The sequence below is a fragment of the Puma concolor genome, chromosome C2 (assembly GCF_028749965.1).
Source record: "Puma concolor isolate L17-30 chromosome C2, mPumCon1.1.hap2, whole genome shotgun sequence".
NCBI lineage: Eukaryota > Metazoa > Chordata > Mammalia > Carnivora > Felidae > Puma > Puma concolor.
In genome coordinates this window covers 56,089,228-56,112,087 of record NC_141675.1, presented here as the reverse complement: position 1 = coordinate 56,112,087, position 22,860 = coordinate 56,089,228, and the positions used below count along the sequence as shown (strand labels likewise).

Here is a 22,860-nt window from a genome sequence, read left to right as displayed (position 1 = left end):
ATGGTTCAGTCAGCTGAGCATCTGACTCTTGATTTCAGCTCAGGTCATGATCCCAGGGTGGTGGTATCAAGCCCCCCATTGGGTTCTGCACCTGAGCGTGGAGCCTGCCTCAGATTCTCACTCTCTCTCCCTCTGGCCCTTTCACCCCTCATGATCTCTCTCTCTCAAAACTAAATAAGTTTTAAAAAACAAAATATTTTTAGAGTCTCTGCCCAACCCCTGAAGTTGGTTCTGAGTATTTACTTTTTTTAAATTGACTTCCAGGCATTTTTCTTTTACATGCATAACTATGGAAAGATATTTGTATAAGACAAGGTTGATGTGTTTTCTATGGGATACCTATACTGAAAAATAAGGTGATGTAGCATCCTGTGGATTTTGAGACCTGGGACATGGTAATGTACAGTTATCATATGCACCTGCCTAATCCTGTGGCATGCCCCCCAAAAGGCAAGGCCAGTCATCCGTTCAGTGTTTAAGTACTAATTGAGGGTCTGCTACTTTCCAGGTATGGTGCTGAAACAGTGCTGGTAATGGGAAACAATTTGATCACATTACCTAATTTAAATGAAAATTCAAGTGAGGTTTCATTCTGTGCCCAATGATTAATACTGCCACATATCATTTCATGTCTTAATTAAAGAATGGAAAGTAAAATCGTATTTTGCCTGCTGACTCTGTGTTGGGTACCATACCGGAAATGTTTTCGTTTCGTTTTCCTTGTGTTGCTGTTGTTACTTTTACGAGAGATCTCATTTAATCCTCGCTGAACCCTGAAAGGAACTTCACCCAACTTTTACAGATGAAAAAGCTGAGTCTCAAAGAGCCTAAACACATTGGAACGTAACACATGATTTGGAAGTGGTAGAGATAGAAATAAAATCCAGTATAATCTGCTGTATTCCTTACCACTCTTCTTTATTTAGTCTTTGGAGCTATGAAGACTTTTCTGTCTTCAGGAATCCACTATAGCAACCCAGATGCCCTTAAGGAAACCATACCCCATGTTCCTATCAGAGCGGAAATGCCTTCATTTCCAGTCAGTGCTTCGGAAAAAATATACTGTCACCTGTACACTAGAATACAGCATTATAGCTGGAGAACAGATCAAGAGCCTAGAGTGAAGAGGGAAAAGAAATTTAAAGTTCTACTTCCAGTCTAAGAGCCAGCCTAGTCTATATAATTCTTGTTCCTTGGTATTTTGTTACAGTGGATTTACCAGAAACAGATACATTCTTGAGCTACATAAGCCTACAAAATCCCTAGGAGAAAAATGGGGTTTCCCCCTTTTGGGATATCAATATACACAACTCTCAAAGTCCCTGGGAAATAATAGGTGATCCTATTTCTCACATTCTTGTATCTCTTTTGTCTCACTGATTGCAAATAACTCTGAGTATAGACTCCCCAATGTGTTTTCCAAGTGTTTTTCTCTTGCATAAAACATGAAATTGTCAAGCGTGGAGGACTACACAGTTCACTGCAGCCACCAGAAGTCATTGATTCCTGAATTTATTTTTTCCAGATTTCAGATCTATTTTTCATGCTGCTTGTCATATAGGGTTGACATGTGTCACAAGATGCTGCTACATGTTGAAGTGATGCATAACCATCAGGCAAAATTCTCAAAGAATAATGCATTTTAAATGCTTCTCTATTGGGTCTAATGTACTCAGACAATTGCCAAAAATCGACATCTAGGGAGTAATATAAAAAAAGTTATCTCTCAATTAGACCCCTAAAAGCCAAAAAAACAAAAAATGAAGAGACAGTCTCCAGCTTTATTATTTTCTTACTTTAAATTCATAGAGTTAACAATGGTTATTAAAATGCCATTGAAAGGTTGATAACCTTTCAAGTCTCTTCTTCATACTTAGAGGGTTGGAGGTCCCCCCAGGATTCTCATTTAATTGTGGCACTGATTTTCTTTGAGCTATGTGCAGATCCCTTCGTTTACTAAGGATCCATTTTTCTCATCTTTCAAATCCTGTCTCTTCTCTGGAAATTATTATTAGCAAAAGGAAATGAGGACTATAAGATGAAAATCATTTTTATCCTATATCATGATATTTATTCAAGGATTCCTGTGATAAGGCGAATGTATGTAGTCTACATTTATAAATAAATCAGCATTACTGAGTTATGTCAATAGAATAACATTGGTACAAGGTAAGTGGTGGGGCTTGCTGTAGCTGACAGCCCATGGTCTATGCAGGAAATCTAGATTACAGGTCAAAAGAACTAAGTCACCATCTCTGTTTCACTGTGAAGTGTTTAAAAGCAAAAATAAAGACTCATCAGGGGACACTGCCTTCTCTACTGTTGCGCACACATACTATTATCTGGACACATGTCTTATACAGAAGCAGAGATAAAATGCTGGCACAATCTTCTCATTGGTCCACTGTCTTTGTACAGAGTGGACACAATGAAATGAGGCTAAAATGAGATAAACAGTAATGTGGTGAAAAAAATATAGCATTCCTTCTAACAAAATGTTAGATGCTATTCATTCTCTACTAATAGTGCTCCTACTTGATACTTGGCTTTGAGTCATTTGGAAGGAAAGCTATGTAATTCACTCATTTCACATGGCTGTCTATATGGTGCCCATTCATCTCTTCAGTGTCTCAACTCCTGCCACTTGTTCTCCTTATTTCTGCCCAGTTACTAATCTATTAGGTTGAGCTATGTGAAATCACCAATATTGAACCTTTTAGACTATAAAGACAGCAATTTCATGTTTCAGCCCATAACTCTAGTTTACTGGTCTTACCATGTTACCTCTCTCAGGACTCCAGCTTTCATTCAGTTAGCTTTTCTTCACTTGCTTCCCCATTCCCAGCCCCTTCCTACCTTTACTTGGCTAATTCTGACTCATCTTTTAGGTCTCTGCCTATATTCCTCTTTTTGCAGCAAACTTTTCACTGAAAAAAAAAGTGGGGGGGGGGAGGGCTCTGTGCTCCTCCTCATCAGAAAATATATAGGGTCCAACCTTTGCTGTTCTTACCAACAGCTATGTGCAGCATCCATTCTTTGAAACATAGCCCCATTGAATTCCTTTACCTGCTTTATTATTATGTTTCTGACAATTTATGCCACACTAGAAATACTTGCATAGATTGGGGATTTATTCATTCTTCATGGTAATTTAAACTTATTTTGATGGCATTCACCTTCCTCAGCCAAATAAGCAATCACAAATAGCTGCTGCAAATGTGCTTTTCTCTAAGTTGCATAAATTCCTCAACCTCTACCCATTTTGCTCAATTGCCTTTACATACAGACAATAGTTTCTATTATAGTCACAGAGAAAGCTATGTTTTCACCTGATTAGTCATCAGTACAATTCCAGGTGCTGCCAGTGCCTAATCTGATTCTTATCGATATGGATTGAATATCTGTTCTGACACTAGGATGCTTCAGGGAAAGAGCTCTACAAGATGCTATTATAAACCTAAATATTACTCCTACTGGAGCCTGAGCTTGAATGCTATAAAATGGATAAAACTTCCCAAACTCAGCAAAAATCTATTGCTTACTTTTAAGGGGATGTTTCTAACACATTCCCAGTAGATTGACAATAGTACAGACTCAAGTTTTTATTCTCATTTCCAGGAAAAGGGACCACCATAGGAGTATAGCAATCACTGATATAAACGAAAAAGTCAATCAAAAAGTTTTTCCTCTAAGAAAATACACCTTGACACATCCTTTGCTCTAATTATTAACAAACTTGGACAATAAAACCATTCGGACTGCCAACAAGGTGATGTTAGGTTATTTAAGGTAATTTTTGAAGAACATTTATGGCAAAAAAAAAAAAAGCCACTAAATTTAATACAGTTATAAACAAAGTTAAAGTTAAAAAATAAAAATTAAAAATTAAGAAACAAAGAACCCAGAAAAAAATAAAATAAAGTCTTATCTATAAAAAAACATAATCTTTTCCTGAAATATGTTCATAGACCTATCAAAAGGATAAATGAATTCTAGCACTACAAGTTTCACATCAAAATCAACCTGATTAAACAATCTATTGAGTGAAATGTATTTATTTCATTTAATGACTGTGCAACATCGTAACCACTGTTTTACTGAGTACCAAGAATACAAGGCCAGTGAACACAAGTTGGCACACAGAAGCTTTCAGTCTAATACAGAATAAGAATAAACAAACGAAAAGGAAAATGTATCTAACAAGCACCATGTTTCATGAGTCTACCAATTGTGACATATGGCAAGAGTTCACAAGGACATATTTCTGTAGGACTTTAGCAGATCACACAATTTCATAGGACAGTCTTAACACATCTCTTGTCACACTGAGTTGCTTCCGCCAACAAACATATTCCACCAACAGACGAATACTTAAGAGAACCACCTTAACTCTATTTGGCCATACCAGAGATTTTGGATATTTGCCAGTTGTTAATTGCTTTTGATTAATTAGCCACAGAGACATACCAAGGTGGACAAATATTACTGAGATTTATGCTCATAATCATTTTTCCACGCCTCTACTTTCCAAAGGTTCACAGGAGTTTCCTTCACATCCAACACCAACATCTCCCACACACACTCAAAGAGTTTAAAATTAAAAGGCCTTTCATGTGGTGGCAAATAATAACAGTAATGATCATAATCTCCTGACTATCCAGAAAAGATCATTAAAAAGGATTATTGTGCTATAACATAACAAAAGAAAGCAGCAGGCAGAGAAAAATGAATAGGGAACTTTAGGTATATATTTTAACAAAAGACAGGATTGATTTTTTTTTTTCTTGGAACTAAAGCTTTGAGATGAACTTAATTTTTACACAGAAAAACCCAGGCTGAGAAAAAGATTTCTTAAGTCAGGTGGGAACTTTTCTTTGTCAGTGGCCTTTAAAGTTGTTGAGCTGAACTTATCAATGGGGTCGATTCCACTGCACCTTGTAAGTACATATGGATAGTTTTTTTCAATTTAAAGTGAACACCTACCTTTAACACAAAGAGCCACCAATAATGCAGAGTGGGATTTTGCCCAAAAGGTGAAAAAAGAAATTCTTAATCTTACACACCTTGAGTTTGAAAACCTACTTATATCATCTACTGAATATTTTTAGGGCTGGAGATGTGTATCTTTTTTTTTTTTCTAAAAAATAAAAATACGTGAAGTCATTATCTAGAGAAGATACAAAGTACTTGCCAACAGTGACAAAATAAAATAAAAGTTCATGTGCCAGATGATCCTGATTGATGTGCTCAATTGCTATGTTTTGAAAATTTAGGACAAGGACTTCCTCTCCTGACCAAGATGGAGTAACAGGAACCACGTTTACTTTTCTGACTACAACAACTAATAACCTAGAATATTTAAAGGAATAGTTATTAGACATTGGACATTAGGCAGTGCATAACTGTGATTCCTGAGAAAAAACAAAGTGAGCCCCATGATGGTCACTTACTTCCTCAAAAAAGTTTCCAAACTGCAGCAGCTAGATGGAGACCAGATACAGCCTCGCCATCTCATTAAATGAGGAGATAAGCTGGGAGTCCAGGGAAGACAAGGCAGATTTGAAGGGAAAAGAGAGAGCTGAACATAGAGAAAACTCCCAACACAGCAGGGGTCCCAATCTAGTCTTAGACTGATTAACTCATGCATGTGAGGAAACTACTTGAGGCCAGGATAAGAACCATGAGAACAGATTCGGAGGAGCAATCATCAGAGTTTACACAGGGCTGGAAATAATTTGTATTGCCACCAGCCAGAGTGACAAAAGGTCTTGTAATCCACAAGATATCAGGTACAGTACTCGTGATGAGTGACAGAGTGCCTCATTAGTGGAGCAAAATCCAAATTAAACTAAACAGAGATGTGCCCCTCCGCCCAACAAATGTTAAAAGATCCAAAAGGATCAAAAACTGAACTGGGTCTTAGAACAAAATTCATGCATATTTATAGTAATAAAAAAATATCCAGCACCCAACAAGGTAAAATTCAATTTTGATATCCAAGGGTATCAAATCAAAAATTAATAGGCATGCAAAGAAGTAGGAAAGTAAAACCTGTAACAAGAAGAAAAATAAATTGATAGAAACACACCCAGAAATCACATGGATGATAGAATCTGTGGATAAGAACATTCAACTAGCTATTCAAACTATATTACAGATGTTCTAGAAGGTAGAAGGAGATTGAACATGTAAAGTGCAGACACACATTCAAATCAAAATTCTAGTAATAAAAACTATAGTTTCTGAAAGGAAAAGCACATGGGATGGGATCAGCAGATTAAACACTAAAGATTATTTAACCTTAAAACATAGAAATAGACACTAATGAAAATGAAATACAAATAGGAAAGTATAGGGGAAAAGGGAAGAGCGTGCATCTGTGAGCTGAGAGACAACTTCAGGAAGTCTACTATACATGCAGTTAGAGCCTACAAAGGAGAAGAGAAAGAGAAGTGGAAGAGAAAAAAATATTTAATAATAGCCAAAATTTTTCTTAGTTTTATATGAAGTATAAATCCTCTTCTCCAAAAATTTCAACAAACTTTTCGTACTAGACACATCAAGAAAACTACCCAAGGTAATACCATCAAATTACTGAAAAAGTGACAATGAGACATTCTTAGAAGTACACTTTTTATACAGGGGAAGAAGGATAATCTATCTCTCTTTTGAAACAATGCAATCCAAAATACAGTAATGTAGTATCCATAAAGAAGTGAAAGAAGAAAAATTAATCCAGAATTCTATACCCAGCCTTACTAGTTTTTTTTTTTCAAAAATGAAAGAGAAATAATTACTTTTCCGGCCATCAAAGTGTTGAAAGAATTCACCACCAGCAGATCTGCACTGCAGCTAATGATAACAGAAGTCCTTCGGAATGAAAGAAAATGATACCGAACTGCAATATGGATTTATGCAAAGAAATAAAGAGCACCAGAAGGAGGAAAAACCCGTATCATATAAAAGGAGACCAAAAATTGAGACCCTAATGCAATAGATACTAAAGATTAGCCGGATTCCCACGTGCAACATTTAGAATGGAGAAAGCCGGAACTACTGTGCTGAGTCCCGCACCCTCAGCCAGACAAGATACGAAAAGTGGTCAGAGGGCTTAGGAGGGAGAATACATTGCAGGCTATTTATTGGCAGAGTGTTGCCAAACAGGTTCCTGCTACCTCCTTTGGGGGGAATATGGAGTCCTTTTCCCTTCACCTCGAGCTTGGGGAAAGGAATGCATATGGAAACACTTGGAGAATTTGTCCTTGGAGTCATGGAGTGTTTGTCCCTAACTCACAGCTGAGAAAATTTAAGCCACCTAAAGCTGCAGAATAGAAACGAATGTATAGTATGTCCTGACTCATGTTTCTAAGAGCAAGGGATACGTGGCTATTTCCCCGGGGTAAGCACAGACAGTAGCAAAGAGAGCCAGTATGACATGATCTTAGGTGCTGTCGTACAGAGCAGTCCTGAAGGATGGTCAGATGACAGCAGCAAGAACATGGATGTATAAGTGAACACCAGATTTCAGGAAAAGGCATCACAAGAAACTATCTGGAAGAGAGAAGCATCATCCAGGTCAAGAGAATTGCAGAAAAGTGATCTACAGTGCAGCAGTGGGAATTAATTCAGCAAAGTACCCCCAGTGTCATCTTTAAACATTGGCTAACCTAAAAGGATACAAAGTCACTGAGCCAAGAATCACCCTAAATCTTTGCTCTCTCTCCTCAACTTTTTTCATCTGTTACAATTTATCAGGGTACAAAACAATAGCCATCACAAGTAGGGCAGGAGTTCTATGGGGAGAGAAAGCAAAATCAACCACACTCCTCCTCTTGGAAGGCAGAAAGCCACCAGCTTCAGGTCAAAACACATAAAGGGGAATGAGACGTACCTTTGAAGAAAGATTATGTTGAATTTTACAAAGTATGAAAAAACACCCAGTTAAAAAAAAAAAAGTCAAGACACCTGTGTGGTTCCGTCAGTTAAGTGTCTGACTCGGTTTTGGTGCAGGTCATGGTATCTCAGCCTATGAGTTCGAGCCCTGCATCAGGCTCTGCACTGACAGTGTGGAGCCTATTTGGGATTCTGTCTCCGTCTCTCTGCCCCTCCCTGACTTTCTCTCTTACTACTTCTTAGTAAGGAGAAAAATCATGTCTTCCATCATTTTTTTAAAGGTTATTTTGAAATCTGTTGAGTTTTGAAAGAAAATATATATACGTATATCTATTTATGGGTATGCAGGCAATTTTTGAAGGTACACACCAGGAAATGGTAACTAATTAAATTTTGGTCTTTTCCCAGAAAAAGCCCAAACATTGAGGACAGGGAAGTTTCACTTCTATCTTTTTTACCGTTTGAACCTTCTTCTTTCCTCACCAGGTACATTGTGGCATTCACTGTCAGTTGCTACTCAATACCCATTCACCCCTTCCTGCTAAAAGAATCCTGATTTTGTTCAGGACAGCAGTGTACCAACCCACAAGAAATGGATCTCAAATAAGCTACACTGGATTCCCTGTGAAACTAGAGGAAGCGTGTATTTCACTTCTAAAACAAAAAAAGTCACCAATAAATACATTGCATGGCACCACCTTTCCCCTTTGTTTTCTCCATCTGCCATGAATGCAGACTGATGGCTGGAGCTGGAGCGAACATCTTACAGCATTGGGAAAGGACAAAAGCATCACAGAGACTTTGATCCTGACCTCATGGAACCTGTAAATAGAAACCAGAACCTCCCAACCTCTTGTTATCTAAGATTACAAGTGTGTCGCTCGGGTGTCAGCAGTACCACTCAATAGCTTGTTAGAAATGCAGAACCTCAGGGGGCACCTGGGTGGCTCAACAGGTTAACTCTGACTTTAGCTTTGGCTCAACTTCCGAGGTTTTTGAGTTTGAGGCCTGACTCAGACTCCATGCTGACAGTGTATAACCTGCTTGGGATTCTCTCTCTCTCTCCCTCTCTCTGCCCCTTCCCTTTTCCTGCTTGCTCATGCATGCACACACTCTCTCTCTCTGTCTCTCTCTCTCTCTCAAAATAAACTTGAGAAGAGAAGAGAAGAGAAGAGAAGAGAAGAGAAGAGAAGAGAAGAGAAGAGAAGAGAAGAGAAGAGAAGAGAAGAGAAATGCAGGAGCTCAGGCCTCACCCCAGACCTACTGAGTCTGAAACAGCATGTTGAGAAGATTCCCCAGGTGAGTCATAGACACATCAGAATACGAGAATCACTGCTCTACAAAAAAAAAAAAAAACAAAAAAAAAAAAACAAAACAAACAAACAAACAAAAAAAAACAACCTTCCTGTTTAAGTCATCAGGTATGTAAACTGGAGTTGACATTATTTAAATCATACATGTATGCATTGTGTTCTCAATAAAAAATAAAACTACTTGAAATGATATAGTATAATAATAGAAAAATACTTACATAAACCTTTTAAAAGATGTTTAGGTGCTATTTATTTCCCTTCAGCACAGGTAGCAAAGAGCAAAAACTATAGTTGCGAATGAGGTTTCTAATCCTTTCAGAATGAAAAAAAAAAATTCAAATAAATTCCAATGCTAAAGTTTCAAATGAACTCCAAATGCCACCCTGTATTAAGGCTTAACATTAAACAGGCTCCAATAATGGCATAATATAGATACATAGCTATAATCAATTATTTTTTAATTTTGCCAAATCGTTCTTGTTTACTCTAGATTTGAATTTAATCAAATGTAAGCTCTGTGATAATTTTATCAAGGTACACTTTTTGTATATAGGGGTGTTTTGGGTTTCTTTTTTGTTTTGTTTTGCTTTTTTTGTTTGTTTTTTTCTGGTTTAAACCCTAGATGCTATTTTAAAGCACGGACTGAAATCACCTGCGCTAGTAAAAACAAACTCCCACCACCAGCATTTTCCATTTCTGCTGGCTGCACAATTGAACTGCTTATGTATCCTGGCTCTGCTGTAAAGAAATTTTGGGCTCAAATCCCAGGATTGATTCCACTGCAACAGGATTGTCAGCTACAGAATTCTGTAAAAGTTTCCTTCCTTCTACATTTATTTAACCCAAAGATTTGAAGTCTTGGTCACCTAAAGTTTTGCACTAACCAAAATTTCACAGGATAACTAAGAGAAGCAGAAGAGGTGGCTGAATCAATTTTGTTCCCATATTCTGAACATATTCACAGAACAGAAAATGTATCTATTTGATAACCCAGAAAGCTATACAGTATATTCTATAAATATATTTTGTAAATGTGCATGCAAGGTTGAAGCGGAACAAGGTTCAAGGAAAACACTTATGCATGTAATCTGCATCAAACAGGTAACAGACACACTGCCATTGAGATTTCCTAACCACATTTTATGTAAAGAAGAGAGGAAAATGATATTAAAGTAACTACACTTTGGTTTCACACTGATACTGAAAATATGAAAACGATTAGAACTACATAAAAATCCATGAAACTGATGATGCATTGAAAAAGTGTGTTGTTGTTTTTAATTTCTGACTACCTTCAGTGCCCACTTCTAGTGGCCATTTTTCAATAGGTAAAGTCTGAAGGATATCATACATCTCACAGCACTCTATTTTTCTCTATTTTCCGTATGTATATATCTGTGTCTCCTACTTGACTAGGAGCTCCGACCCTAGGATTGTGCCCAGCTCCTAGTAAGTACTCCACTTTTGTTTTCTATTTAGTTTTGTGTTGGGCTCACTCTGCTGCCACTGCTCCTAAAAATGGTTGTTCTGATGTGCTTCAACTTTATCCATTTTATCCACAGATGCCCTAGAATTTTCTCGCTTGCCTCTAAGAGACTAGTTTTAAAGGTGGAAATCAGGACTGAAATGATAAAGTTGCCATGGGGCTAGGTGGGGTTAAAATCTAAGAACTTGGATTTCTGTCTGCCAATAATTAGTGGAAAGACTTTGGGTAATTCTTCTTGTGGTAGAGCCACTCCCTAAGGAATGTGGTGAAAACCTCAAGACAGGGGAAGGCAACCTGTCTATGTGTGCATGGGAGACATTCCTCATGACTCTGTAACATGAGACCACCCAATCAGACTGTATGTTACTATATATGGGAGACAAAGGAGCAAAAATTGTACACAATGCTACACCCCACTGCACTTGGGCTCAGCCATTTCAGCTATGGCCGAGCCCATGCCAACACAACAAATTTGCTTCCTGCACAGAAAAGCCTCAGTGTCCCGTCTCTCTGTGCAAGAATCCTGCTACATCCTAACCTCTCTGGGCTTCATGTTCTCTGTAAAATGAGGGTTTTGCTCTACATTTAGTTATCTTCAGGGTCCCTCCTCATCTTCAACCTTTTGAGCTCTCTACTCTTCCAGTCTTCCAACCCCACCCTCAACACCCTCGTTGCCAAGCACAGGACTAAGAAAATAAGCTTAGATGGGATCACTCAGAGTTCATGGCTCATAACATTCAAAATCCAATCACAAAAGGCCTTTCTAACCTGATCATTTTTTAAACTACAGGTAAAAGGTCGAAGTCCAAGTACAACTTTTAATGGGTAAGCACTAAATTGTCCTACCTTTAAGTGATGCTCCAATTCAGAAACAAGTTTCTCCTCCAAGATTAATTACCGCTGTCTGACACTATTACCCATTGAAATGTTCTATAAGACCACAATACCAAGAGTTTCAAAAAGTGTCACACACCAGCAATTCCTATTACTGAAAACATGAAGATGACAATTGAATATAGAGGGAGGGGGGAAGCTGCCCCCAGGTGGTTTTTCTGAGCTTAGCTTGCACCTCGACAGGGGATGATGAAAGCTGGCACTGACCTTGGCAGGACTACCCAGAACACCTTTCTATTAAGTTAAGGTTTCCTTTAAAATGCTTTGGAACAGAGGAAATAGAGAGGAATTCTGTTGTCAACAACCAAATGTGCTGCTTAGTGTCACCTTTTCAGTTTCATGACATACACATTTGCATAGCAATTGCTTGAGAAAATCTTTCTTTTCCCTTCTAATTGGATTGAATTGCTCCTAGATCTTTCTTCTAGTCCCAAAAGCGATAATGAGGGGGTGGAATATCTTAAACTAAAAGGTAGAATTATTTAAAGCACTCACTTTGGATTCCAAAGCCACTGTAGGTGTTTCCTCTTTCTCACTCTCTCTCCTTCCTCTTTTCCTCCCTCCTTCTCTTTTCTTCTTTAATGAGTTTCCTGGGGTATATTTTTCCTTACGGATATCCAATAACTTTGTTTTCACGTTGTCTTTGGGTGTGTGATTGGTCATGTGTGGCACTGAGCTGTGCTAATGTACAGATCAGTAGGAGCCCCTGCATTAGGAGAACCTCACAGTTTTTATAAGCCTTCTGACACCCATTTCTTGGGCTACACAACCCTGGGTGTGGAGAGGAGAAAAGAAAACTGTTTTGAGGCAAGATCTGTTCCTGGTACTTGGAGGAAACCTTTCTCAGGGCTCTTCACATGGCTTTGAAAAGGGAGAAGGCAAGCTGAGGGCAAAACACAAGCTAGCACACACTGCACCCCACCCCCTCAGATGGGATATGTATGACATTTATCAGGCATTTCTGGCTGCCCAAGAACAAAGGAAAGGAAAGGAAAGAAATGGTTACTTGATAGAGATCACAGACCTGCAGGAACTGAGTCTCCATCAGTTTACAAATATCTTAGTAAATTACAAGAAAAAGTCAATCTTATCAATACCCCAATCTCCAGAAACCCATAGACTCAGTTTCCTGGAGCTCCAACATCACCCTCCCCTCCACAGTGATGTGGGGAACAGAGGCAAGAAGGAAATGGCAGGTAAAATTAAATTTCCTTATAACCTGCAGCCCATTGACAAATACTTGAGGTAAATACAGAGTATACCATTTCTAGAAGGAACACAACCTTAGCTTGACAATAGCAAGGCCTCCAGTATCTTAAGAGTCTTCTTTAGCATATCAAAGTCCATCTGGAGGCCTCCCTTTTGCCTTTACCTCCCCTAACTCCACAGTATATAACCAGTCACTCTTCACAACCCCAGTGCTGCTCTTTCTGCCCAAGGGCCCTGTCCCCATGCTTTAATAAAATCATCTTTTTGCACCAATGGTATCTTCAAGAATTCTTTCCTGGCTATCAGCTCCGAACCCCTACCACTCCAAAACCCCATCAGCTTTATAGAACTTTTCTACCTTTTCCCCCTTCCTTTTCCTCTCCCCCTTTACCCCTTCTTACCCTCTCCCTTCTCACTCTCTGAGAATGCCAAAAAGAGATCATCTCAAATAAGGATATATGCAAAATAATAGGGTCCAGATGCAAACCAAAGGAGAACATCTTTTAGCATGAAAAGGGTAAGATCTTAAAGGGGCACATCAGTTATACACTCGGTTAGAGGACATTCCAAGGAAATGCGAAGAAAACCATTGTGGACGGGGACCAGAATTTTATATTCTTCATCACCCTCACAACAAATAAAAGTACCATCAACAAAGTAAGAGTGTAATAAAGAAACAAAACATAGCAATAAAGAAAGGTCAAAAAGAGTCTAATTTGACAGAGGATTCTTAAATGGGAAGAGGCAACTGTTCATTTAATTCCAATGTGCTTCTTGTTCCCATTTTAATAAAGGACAATGGTGTGGGGGGAGGGGGGCACAGGGGATGCTTTGAGTAACCTGAAGGGGTACAACACATTTATAGATGTCCAGTTCACATGATGGCCACTGCTCTTTTAACCATTTAACACCATGGGTGTCAGGGAATAGATTAGAGGAAAAGTTTAGTTTCCAAAGATCTATTATTATATAGGGGCCAAGGGCCACCCACCCATGATAAGCCACTTCAGTGTAAAAGGTTATTTTGAGTTAAAGAATAATCAAAACCCAGTAGATTTAGGAAAAGCTCTGTATCTCCCCCTCAACTGCCTAAAAAGAATTTAGATGGAGAAGATGCTCCAGGAAGGAGCTGTCACCATAGATAACTACATTATGACATGAACCAGACAGGGAGGAACCCGGAAGACCTGTTTGATCAGTCTTCTACATCCCATTGTTTCCCGAATGGCTCAGTGAAGATTTGTGTACCAAACATCTACTCTTGTTCATTCCTCCTGAGGGTAGCATTCCTTCTCTTTGAAGACCCAGACCTCTGCTCCCTTCTCCTCACTTCAGAATGACACATGTACCTCATTTAGCCTGTTTTTGGAATTTCCATGTCTGTCTGAATTCTTTGTACATATGCTATGAAATTCGACTTTCTCCTGTTCATCGGTCTCATGTCAATTTGGTTCTTAGTTCAGCTACAAGGACCTCAAAGGGAACAGAGATTCTTGCTCCCTGACAATTTCATTATAGACCATATTAATAAAATGAATGCATCCTTTTTTCTCAGATTTCAAAAGGAACACATGTGCCTCCATTCATTTAATTTCTCAATTACTCATTTTACCATAAAAGATCAGTAAGTTAAATGCTTTGAAATAAAATTGAATTACCACTTCCCTTCAGTTGAAGTTTTCAATTTAACATTTCATAAGAAAGTTTATATTTTAAGTCAAGGCTGTTATTAGAACAATAGGTGAGATAATGTCATTACAGGACAGGAAGGCAGATAGCCTCTACTTTCCTTGAAAGAATTGTTGAAAATAGTAATTTATTGAAAAGTATAATCTGAACTTCTTCTATTCATTAAGAAAAAAATTAAGAAAAATTACTTTTTAATACAGAATACATTTATTTTGAGCATATACATTTTCTGTATACTCTCATTAAAATCCAACATGAATATTATCCAATGCCTATTAAAATTAAACACACACATTTAGGTGTAGGCCTCCCCATGTGAATGCCAACACAGGACAAGCTATATACTGTCAAAGTCTCTACCGTCAACTAGATCATTCTTGCTTCTTCCAGATTGCTCCATGAACTACTGGCCAAGACAGATTTGTTGCCATTGACCATACTGCTGGCATGGAATTGGTAAATATTACTCACTAAAACTTCAGAGTTTTGGAATGCTAAGGTCACTAATTTCAGGTACAGCTGATGTGGTTTTGGAATGGTGGGGTCCCAGAGCTGATAGCCAAGAAAGAATTCTTGAGATGTCTTTGGTGCGAGAAAGGTGATTTTATTAAAACACTGGGATAGGACCCTTGGGCAGAAGAGTTGCACTTGGGTTGTGAAGAGAGGCTGGTTTTATACTATGGAGTGGGAGGGGTAAGGACAAAAGGGAGGCCTCCAGAAGGACTTCGGTATGCTAAAGAGGACTCCAAAAAATTCCAGGGGCCTTGCTATCCTCTAGCTAAGGTTGTTTTCACTCTGGCAAAGCATTAACATTACCACAGTATGGAGTTCCTGGAGAAATGGTGTAGTCTATATTCACCTCAAGTATTTGTCAATGGGCTGCAGGTTATAAGGAAATTTAATTTTACCTACCACTTCCTTCTTGCCTTTGTTCCCCACATCACCAGGGAGGGAAGGGTGATGTCTGGGCTCCAGGAAACTGAGTCTACAGGTCTCTGGAGATTAGGCTATTGATAAGGTTGCCTATTATAATTTACTAAGATATTTACAGACTATTGGGAGACTCATGTCCGGCAGGACTGCCATCTCCATCAGTTAACCACTTATTGTCTTTCCTTCATTCTTGGGCAGCCAGGAATGCCTGAGGAATACCACACATATCCAATCTGTGGGGGTGGGGTGTGTGCTAACTTGTGCTTTGCCTTCAGCCTGCCTTATGCTCCCTCATCACAGCCAAGGCTTGTTTTTCCCCCCTCTTTTATTCCTTCATATGTATGTATGTATGTATGTATGTATATGTGTATGTATTCTATCATATATTTTATCTATTCCCACTATATCCCAACCCTCCTTCTTGTGAACATTTTTTATCACCTCTTCTTACAGTATTTGGCATACGTGTTCATTGTAGGTGATTAATAAATAATCATTGTTTATTTTGTGTATGTGCCAAGCTGCAGTTAGGTTTAAGGTAATCTCACATACTGTAATTGTTGCAGGACATTTTTAACACAATACTCAGGATTTGTTGTCTTGTCGCTTTGAAGAATCAAGAGGTAGACGCAAAATGAGCAGCAGGCAAGTTTATTAGAGTCTAAGATCAGAAAGTAAGCATAATAGGAATGCTCTCTTTACAGAGAGGGAACACTTGAAAGTGTCTATAAGCAAAACTATAGGCAAGGTTCCTTGTTTTATAAGGTTCTGGTCACCCCCCTCTTCCCTTCCCCTTCATTCCTTTTCAGGTTCTACCCTTACTGGCAGGACAACTCTACGTGCTGGATTGTCCATTCCTGATTGGCTTGACTCCATTGTGTGAGAAGTCAGACTATGTCATACCGTCCCTCCTGTAAGTTTTCCTATAACATAAGTTTTATGGTTTAGCTAGGTATTTTTTATTGTCAAATTCCTGAGGGGGACCTAAAGGGAAGGGTGTGGTGTCTGTTACATTCTTAAGAGGAACCTTATGCTTGAGGAGGCTTACTATGGTGGACACTTCCCATATTGTTCCAAAATATATGGTTTTCCCCCACCCAGAGACCTCAGGTCCTAACCTCTTTCTCTCTCTCTCTGCTTATTTTATCCTATCTTTTCCTATCATATAATCAGAAAATAAGAATGACAAAACGTCATTATTATCTAGGCTTTTAATAGCAGATTTAGGAGTTTAGATTTGATGCAGTAAGTGCAGAGTTCCTATTGGAACTTGAATAATGATACTTGGTATCAAATACACTTTGTCAAAGATGTTTCCTGCAATAGGCCATAGATGTAATTTTTCTTTTAAAATATTTTTAGAAAACTGTGACAATAAAAGAAGCTCTAATTATTTCTTTGTCCCAGGAATCAAGCACTACTCTAAATTCCTGAAACTGACAACATCCAGCCAATAAGGTTAACAAGAGGTCAGTACCAGCCAATAAATGTTTGAGTTGCTTCTGTATCCACTCCCCCCATACACAAACCTACCCTCACCACAATGTCCCAGGAGGCCAAGCAGAGCAAATGTTAAATCCTGCTTGCAGCATCCTAGTTAAGGAGCCTCGGTTTCTCACCAAAAACAAATTCCCACGGGAATTTGACCAAATTCAAATGACCAAAAATTAAAGTAGCAAAGGCAACCAAACTTTGGAGGGGATATTTAGATACAATTTTCTGAGACCAGATTTTTTACTTTGGATTCTACTTGTTTTTGTTCATACTTAGAAGAAAGCTTCAAAGAGAAAAGGAGAGGATACATGTGGCTTATGCGTGCCTAGGAAAGAAGTTTCCTTTTAATAACACACCATTTCTTATGAAAACCAATAGGTCAGGAAAACAAAATGTTAGGGAGTGTTGTATAAGAAAGGATTTGCCTGATGTTCATCATGAGTTCCTGGAAGGGAGCATCTAAGCTTTTGAAATTTACATACAAGTTTCACATTTGGGTCTCTCTGAGACCTCACCCTACATGTCTCTTCACTGACTAGTCCTGATCTGTCTCCTTTATAATAAAACTGTAATCATAATTATAGCACTCTGAGTTCTTAGTCATTCTAGCCAATGATAGGACCTGAGGGGATAGCAGAGGACCCTGAATTTATAGCCTGGGAACCCTGGAGTTTGCAGCTGGTGTCTGAAGTGAGGGGAGTTTTGTGGAGGACTGTGACCTCAGCCTGCAAGGTCTGCACTAACTCCAAGTAGTTAGTGCCAGAAGGGTAAATAGCAAGCTCAGAGGAAAATATATATATATTAGAAGCTTAATTATTAATTCCCATTCATAACTTAATTCAGCTTTTTTAAATCACCCAGCTAAAAACATTTTAACTGGAGCATTTATTCCATTACCACGTGCCATGTCACGTTGTATTATTCATGTAGCTGTATCTTTTTTATCTGCTCCTGCCTCCCCACAAAAATGGAATAAATAACTCAATCTGGACTATAGTAATTTTGTGATAAGTTATTCTGATAACTGCGATTGTGAGCACTGGCCATTTATAATAAAAATAATAAACTGTCAGTGTGACCTAAGCCACAGAACTTTAACTCATAATTCTTGATCTTCTTATTCCTGTATTGAAAAGTATCAATCCTCCATCTACTTGGAAATCCTTTTCAATGGTCTCATGATTATATTTAATTTACTCAGCAAACCTAGCCTCCCTTATAAAGTTAACTGAAACTAAGTTCTGCATATATAAGCAAATGTCAGCATTCCCAGATCTTCTTTAGGCCAGTACCTATGTGCATTATTTGTACAGCCAAAAATTGGGGTGATCAACAAATTGTTAAAATTCTATTGACAATTCAGTAAAAGAATACAGTGTCTTTCTCCATCAATTAGCAATGATCTAAATTAACAATAACCCAATCTAAACTCTAATTTCATTCCATTTTCATTCTAAGTAAACATCTTAACTAACTTTTCATTTAATATAATTTACCAGCAATGACTAATCAGTATATCACACAAATTTCTCCTGATGTAATTCTTCCTAACATAATTCAATTTCTCCTAATATAATTATTATTCAATTTTTCTTCCTGTATCAAATCTTTAACCTATCACCTTTCTAACTCTAATTCTCTGTATGTGCGTGCGCACATGTGCACATGCTTATGCACACACATGCACAACAATTCTCTAAACCATATACCTTCTATAGCACTTGAAACAATGAGGGGGTAGCAGACGTTAAAACAAATCTTTTAAGTTACTAATGTGGCAAAATCCCCCACTCTTAATACCAGGTCCCTACAGCAACAACAACAAATACAGTAACAACAAAGGTCCTCTTTAATACTCCAAATACTTCGTTTTAAAATGCAATAAATCAGTAATTCTGGTAAGAACACTGTCACTTACCAAAGATTCCTGATGTCTTACTTGCTCTTTATTGGCATTCCCTAGGGTAGCCACTTCTCAAGAAGTGGCCTTTAAATGATAGCTAATGGCTTTCAAAAATTTTTTCATTAAATATTTCAGCCATAGTACACTGTTCACCAAACTCCTCTGACTCAATAGCTCTTATGTACAAACTTCTTTCTTTTCCATCTCAGTGGCAGATAACCATGAGTCAATCTCAAAACTTTACGGGCACATACTGTTATGAAAAAAGCAAGGACTTGAAATCAGAGGCAGGTTGTACAGTATGTATGAGACCAGGGAGTGCCCACAGAGAAACAAGCCAGTTTTTGGAGAATCTGATGGCAAGAAAGCTTAAGAAATTATCAGTTACAGCAAGGCTGTGATGGGAGACCTCAAGCCCAGGCAACAGCGTATTCTTTCCTTTAAGCCTCAGTTTAAAAATAATTGTGATCATTAGTCAAGAGGAGGGAATAGGCATAAGTATATAAGAAACTGAAATGATATTTTGACCTCTTCTTTATAAGCTGAAAATATTATTAGCCAACTCCCATAACAAAATGCAAAGCACCACCTATAGGAGTTGAGAGCCTTATGTGACTTTTGACTCTGAAAGTCTCAGAGAGAACTATTATGCAACGTTTTGCAAATTTTCAGTTAAAGTAAAATGAGTATCAGACATCTCAAAACACTAAATTAATTTGCACATAGTAGTAACATCAAGAAATTTACCTTTAGTACTATATGAACCATTGTATACTTACCATATAAAAGCCCGTAACGTTGAGAAACTCCAGTTATTTGGACTGATATACAGGTCATCCTGATTTAGGACAAAACTGATGCTATAAACTACCATTTTAAAACTATACGGTTACAATAAATACAGGGGAGAAGAAATGCTAGCTCTTCTAGGTCCCTGGAAGGCCTGTTGTAATAAATCACCAGCATGAAGTTAGGGGACGGTCCCAAGACCACCCTCACTTCTGACACCAATTGCAATTTCAGGGTTCCCAAAATCATCCTCAGGTTTAATAATTTTCTAGAAGGACTCAAGTAAGTCATTCAAAGCTGTTATGCTCACAGGTATGGTTTATAATGTGGAAGGATACAGATTAAAATCAACCAAGAAACACATGGAATGGAGCCCAGAAAAGTCACACACACACACACACACACACACAGCTTCCAGGTGACTTCTTCAACTGGAGTTGGGGAAATGCTAATTTCTCCCAGCAATGATGTGTGATAATATGCATGGAGAATGGCCAACCCAGAAAGCTCACCTGAGCTCAAGTGTGCAGAGATTTTAGTAGGGCTCGAGCAGGTGAACACGGTTGATTGCACATGTGGCAGACCTGTAGTCTCTGGAGAGAGCTGGTATGATGTGTCCTAAAGCCCTCACCATAACTAATATTGTTACACTATCTGGAGTGGATCCATGAGTCCAAGTAAACAAGAGTACTCTCATTAGGCAGAGCATTCTAAGGACTCAGTGATCAGTTCCTTTGCTAAGGGCAAACGCTAAAGCTTTCTTGGGGCAAGTTTTATTCTTTATTACATAGCCAGGACTATTTTTTTGAGGGGTCCAGATGTTAATTTTTCCTTTGAAGTTTCAGAGGAAATTTAAATTGTCACTTACTTATTTTTTAGAAAGCAATTATATATACCTGCTATAAGTGCAGCAAAAATTTATCAAGATAATCAACATTCCTATCTTATTTTTTATACACTATAAATTAGTGACACCCATTATCAAGTAAGCTTATAAAATGGGATTGGCATATTTATAATTCTAAACATCATCAACTAGTGTATCTCTCTCCTATGGAGATAATATAATGACTGAGTAGTAAAGAAGAAGCAGCAGAAGCTATAGTTTTATACTTTTTCACCAAGAAAGGGAAGATATATTGTGGAACATGTATAGTACCCATTTACTTAAAAGGCACTGGTGGCCCTTGGGGCCCCTCAATGGCTTGACGGTGAAGCATGGAACTCTTGGTTTCAGCTCAGGTCATGATCTCATGGTTTGTGAGTTTGAACCCCATGTAAGTCTCTGGGCTGACAGCATGTGCAGAGCCTGCTTGGAATTCTGTCTCCCTCTGTCTCTGCCCCTCCCCTACTCTCTCCCTATCTCTTAAAATAATAAACTCTTTTTTTTAAAGGTACTGGTAGCTCTTAACAGAAATAGAAGAAACTATCCCATATGAATGTACATTTACCATGATGGAATATGTCACAACAATGACATATTTTTGCTCACAAACACACAAATGTGATGTTCCAATATACACTAAGTCCTTTTTTAGATATTCCTTTTCTTGAGAAGAATGCTACATATGAGTTCCTAACCCGAGCCAACCTAAAGCCATGGCAACTGCTCCCCACCACCAAAAAACAAAAACAAAAACAAAACAAAAAACTATTGTATGTCTATGTGTGTCAATAGAAAATTCATTGAAAAACTAGATACAATATGAAGTAAGAGCAACTCCCATCAAAAGAAATCAAGAACTAAAGACGCTGATGCATCAACTCCTTTGGCAGAATAACCCAGAAAGGAAGTATCATTATCATTGCAACACTGTGTTCCTCATACATATTTTATGAACTAAGTTTTTCACACACTTTAGAGGTTAGCAGTGCATTACATTTTTGTCTGCTGCTTGATTTAACAGAATGAAATGCCCTGAAGGCATTTATTAAAACCAGAGGAGGAAAAAAAATGCGATTACTGTTAACCTCTGCCTATAACTTATAAAGGCTTTCATGAAACAGGTATCAAAGTGCACTCCAATCACAAAGTGAAATATGAGCTACTCTGGCACTTAACAGTCACTGTTATTTAGCATTTATTTGCACACTGACAGGAAATAGGTTTGTGTCAAGCTTAAACCATGGCATCTGTGCTCCAATTTCCAACTTCCTGAGTCCAAATGCAATAGTATTTTGTAATTACCGAAACTTGTAAAGGTTTATCTTTTAGCAAATACTGAGTTGTTTGCATGTTTGTTCCTTTAACTGAACTTATGGGGCATCAACCACATGTAAGGTGCTGTGGAATAGCAGCTCCCCAAATATCACCAACAATTATCTCTACTGCTCTGACAATTATGAGTTTTTTGCTCATGTGGTCAAGATGGACAAAGATTGCTATATCTCAGAGAGGAAAAGGTAAAGTTGGAATTTACTGAGAATTTGAAGTTTGGTGTCACTGGGTCTTTCAATGTAAGGGAATGATTAGGATTCCTTGTGTACAAATTGTAACATCACCGCTTAGAACTGCAAGAAACAGCCAGATGAGGATTTTAAGGGCAAGGGTTTGTGAGTTTTGGGCTTCAACAATTGGTACTTCCCACTGAAGAAGGGATGGGTTTTTCTTGAAGTTTTCCCTTCCAGTAAAAAGTTATGCTGTGAAGGCAATGAGTTGGTAAAAATCACGTTAAGTAGACAGTAAGCTGAATTGTGAGGAGGTAGTTTGGTCTTTAGTGTCCTGCTAGTTGCTGAAGAAATGAACAAAACTGTGTCTTCAGTGTCTGTAAAGTGGAATTATAGCATTAAAAAATTATAGCTGGGTATAACCAACTTAAACAGACATACAATATGGAACCTGAGACTTACATAATCGTCAACTAGGCAAAGGGTTTCTAAATGTCATAATAAATGCATGTGTGCAAATCTCTTTGTGCCTTTAAAAATAGAATCTGACTATATCCCTTTGTTTTTGCACATACCATTAGAATTATATCAAGTGCATAAAATGATGTTTGAAATCCCTGTTGTAGAGAAGTATATGAGAAAGAGTCAGGTAAAATTCACTGGCAATGTTTAACAAAGGAAGTGAATGTTAAGGAGAGTTTTGAAAATAAAGTGGGGAACATATCTTTAAAATTGCACTGTAGATCACATATAACACGTGATACAAAGACTTCCTACCAGAAGGAAAGGGCAGGGGCCAGAGTAAAGGTGAAGAATACATTTATAAGTGGGAAGTCAGCAATCTGGAAATCAATGTTTTGAAGTGGAGA

General features: G+C 38.1%; 1 long non-coding RNA gene across 2 annotated transcripts in view; it reads left to right on the top strand.

Annotated features, from left to right (window-relative positions):
• The first annotated feature begins 8,838 nt into the window (after window positions 1-8,838).
• The window catches only part of LOC147577272 (uncharacterized), a 40,571-nt gene continuing 26,549 nt past the window's right edge, over window positions 8,839-22,860 (top strand). Inside the window, exons 1-3 of one of the 2 annotated variants that reach the window (XR_015255780.1) lie at window positions 8,839-9,192; window positions 16,227-16,330; window positions 16,825-16,886. This is a non-coding gene — a long non-coding RNA (uncharacterized LOC147577272). The remainder of the gene's footprint in view (window positions 9,193-16,226; window positions 16,331-16,824; window positions 16,887-22,860) is intronic. The other variant, XR_015255781.1, reaches the window with a different exon arrangement.